The sequence below is a fragment of the Beta vulgaris genome, chromosome 1 (assembly GCF_026745355.1).
Source record: "Beta vulgaris subsp. vulgaris cultivar EL10 chromosome 1, EL10.2, whole genome shotgun sequence".
In the NCBI taxonomy this organism is placed as follows: domain Eukaryota; kingdom Viridiplantae; phylum Streptophyta; class Magnoliopsida; order Caryophyllales; family Amaranthaceae; genus Beta; species Beta vulgaris.
The window spans coordinates 39,211,145-39,214,698 of record NC_079202.1 but is presented as its reverse complement, the minus strand read 5'-3'; the positions used below and the strand labels follow the sequence as shown (position 1 = coordinate 39,214,698).

The following is a 3,554-nucleotide window of genomic DNA, read 5'->3' as shown; positions in this document are numbered from 1 at the left end:
TATTACAAAATTCATTCAAAAACCCCACAATTAGGTAATATAGACTTGATAGACTTCGATTAATCCCATTTTCCTTGTGGATCGACCCTTGACTTGCCTTTACTACGTTCTTAGTAATTGCTTGTTAGGTTTTACAAATATTGTTTGAAAAATGATTTTTGGTGGCTTAACGACATAATAAAAACCACTTATCAAAATGGCGTCATTGTTGGAGAAAATGTGCTACAGATTGAAGTTTTTCTAAGTTAGTGTTGCTTAGTTGATTTTTGTTTTTTATTTATCATGGTTGTTATTTGCTAATCCTCTACTTAGCTTTGTTGTGTTACATGAGAAGAAGAGCTCACAGTTCACTCACTTTACCTTTAGATCCAGAAATTGATCGTACCTTGCGAAAGTTTTGGAAAATTTTGGAACAATTTTCTTTGGCTTCCGAACCAACTTCACCTGTTTCAAGTACAACAAGTGAAATTGAATTAGACATGGGTGAAGCAAATCCACAACTCTTAATAGATTTCGGAAATTCAGGTTCCCATGTTCTTCATGATGATATTCGACTCCCCGCCACTAATACTAATTTCAGCATTCATCCTCAGTTCACTCGGATGGTGAAAGCGGAATAATTTTTTAGAGGATCGGATGAAGATCCTCTTGACCATCTTGACAAGTTTCTTGATATTTGTGCCATGATAACCACAAATGACGTCTCTCTTGACTACATTAAGATGCATCTGTACCGGTCTTCTCTAATCGGAAAAGAAAAATCATGGGTCAAGAGCTTACCTGCTAATTTCCTCACTACTTGGGAGGAAGTCACATTGGCTTTTCTGAAGAAATATTTTCCAGAGTGGAAGACATCAAACATAAAGAGGAAGATCTCCTCATTTGAGAAAGAGAATGATGAGACTCTTGCGGAAGCTTGAGAGTGGTTCAAGGAGATGTCGTTCATGCTCTCACCATGAGTTCAACAAAAATCTTCTCATGCAGGTCTTCTATGATGGCCTTGATCCTATATCACGTGCAAACCTTGATGCTGGAGCGGGAGGTCAACTTTCTAAGATCACGCAAGATCAACTTGAGGCCACAATTGAAGAAGTGATTAAAAACTATTCATGGGGTGGAAGAAGAAGAGGTGCTCAAACTAAGAAGGGTGGTAAGTTTGAATTGGATCCCATGAATCCAATTCAAGCTAAGATGGATCAACTTGACAAGAAGCACTCTAAGATCAAACTCGCATCATATAATCCCATTATGTATTGCCTTGCCAAAATTATCAAGATAAACTTCCCTTCTTTAATGATCTCTTATCTCTACTACTGCATTTCTCACAATACCAAAATTGGTTATGGTAATCTCATTACCACCATACTCAAACAGAGCAAAGTCAAACTCTCTGCTAGTTCCTCCTTTACCCTGGAACCCGAGAACTATTTAACCAAATAAACTTTGTCCAGACTTAGGTTAAGGGTGATAAATGGTAAACTAGACTTTGAAAGAGAGGAGACAATTGTTGAAGCTGAGACGGGTTCTAAAAGGAAATTGTTTGAGGAAGGAGGTGCTGGAGGATATGTTAGAAAGAGCCAGAGACTGGTTGGTTCCAAGTCTCTCAAGGAGCAGGATCAGGGTGATGTTGTGCTGATTCATTTGGACGCGCATCTAGTCCCTTCTACTGCTGTAGATTTTCCTCTGCTTTCCACCACTGGTCTTCATGGGATGCTACGAAGTATTCAGGAGTCCCTGACTCTACTGCATTCAAGGATCATTGTAATGGAGGCCACTGTATCCAACTTGGACTCTTAGCAGCAGTAGAGCTTGGCCGCTATCAAGCAGGCAGACACTGGGATCAGGAACAAGGTTGATGGTGTGGTATCCAAAATTGACTCAGCGGTCACCAGTCTCTTCAAGCGCCCCAAAACCTAATTTCCCCTTTCCCTCTTTAAAATTTGGTTACCTGAACAATTTTGTTTGGGTTATAATATTGGTTGAACAAATTTTTTTCTTTCTCTCTTTTTGATATCTCTTCCTATATCCTTCTGAAACACATGCAGCCCTACATTATCTACTACTTTTGCTTTTTTATGACTCCTGCTCTTGTGTTGTGCATATTGCTCTCTTTTGCTACCCCTACATCATTTCCTGTCTTACGAGCTTCGTTGTGCTAGGATGGCTAATATTTTGTGATATCTGTTTGAGCTACTTGCTTGTTGCCTAGACTGTTGTCTCTCTAGTGCTGCAGGTTCATAACTTGGTTTTGATAATGATAAAAGGGGGAAGAGATATTGGCAATGATTAAAAACATTCTCGCCTAAGTTAGTTCCTATAGCCTTTCTCAACTTACCTGGTCTCTATTCCCAGTTCTAGTTGAGTGTTTTAAGTTTTTAGTTAATTTGCTTAAATTTTTTTTTACTTTGCCAAATTATTTGCCATCATCAAAAAAGTGGAATATTTTTGTATTCACTATTTTTATTATGACAAATAATGTAGTTTTTATTCTAGTTAAATCTCATTTGAGTTCGTTTTATTTTCTCATAGATTTAATTTTATGTCTTTGAATTATAGTAGTATAGTTTAGATTTATTTTATTTTTAATGAATTGGCTTATTGATAACTTATGGAGAATTGATTATGAGTTTAATCAAAATTAAGCTATTTATACTAATTGTTTGTCTTTTCGACTCATCATATGATTGTATGATTTGATATTATGGAATATCAATTTTCACAAACTTAAATTCCATAATGTTAGGAGTTAGTGGTTTATGCGCAGGTGAAATGTATAAGTAAACTGAACGTGCAACAATAACTAACCACCTCGCTACAAATAAGGAACCAAGATGTTGATCAGTTAGTTCCTGGATTCTATGGAGCATAACCAACTGCCTTATTGTTAGCACGCGCAAATCTGATGGAGCGGAGGCTGATTAAGCGGAATAACGACTACAAAAGTGGTCGGTTGGATGCTACATCATAGCGCCCATAACGTACTAGTGGAGCAAAACATGGAGCAGCAGACATTCTTATTTATAGATTTAGAAAATCGAATTAAAACTTAAGATTCCGGATTTTTCATGTATTACATCTAAGAAAGTTTATTCGGTTTTCTATCTTCAATTTATTACAATCATTGTATTCGAGTTTGGGTTGAGATAACGAAAAATCTTGTAATAAAGAGAGAGAAAAGAGAAAGAGAAAGAGAAGACTTCTAGTAAAGTCAAGTGAGGAAAGTCACATGTTCAAGGGGAACAGGGTGACTGGGAACTGGTTGCTAGAGGAACTGAGTGAGGATTGATTTATAATAAGTTGTAATAACTTTTATAAATAAAAGAGCAAGGTTTCTTCCTAAATAATTGAGGAAGAGAACCTTGTTAAAAGGATCTTCGTGCGTTCTTACTTATTACTACTTCTCTTTATTAGCCTTCAAATTTAGTTTATCCGCAAAAAGTTTGTAAATCTCCCCAACTGAAATTCACCCCCCCCCCCCTTTCTTGTAGCGGATCTTGTGTTTATTTTAGACTAACACTTTCTTTAAAGAGCGTGAAATTAAACATGTGATACAC

At 36.7% G+C, this 3,554-nt stretch overlaps 1 non-coding gene across 1 annotated transcript; it reads right to left on the bottom strand.

Moving 5' to 3' along the window:
* Nucleotides 1-857: 857 nt before the first annotated feature.
* LOC125494529 (small nucleolar RNA R71) lies at nt 858-962 on the bottom strand. The gene has a single exon (XR_007270776.1). It is a non-coding gene; the product is annotated as a small nucleolar RNA R71 (small nucleolar RNA).
* Between the last annotated feature and the right edge of the window lie 2,592 nt (nt 963-3,554).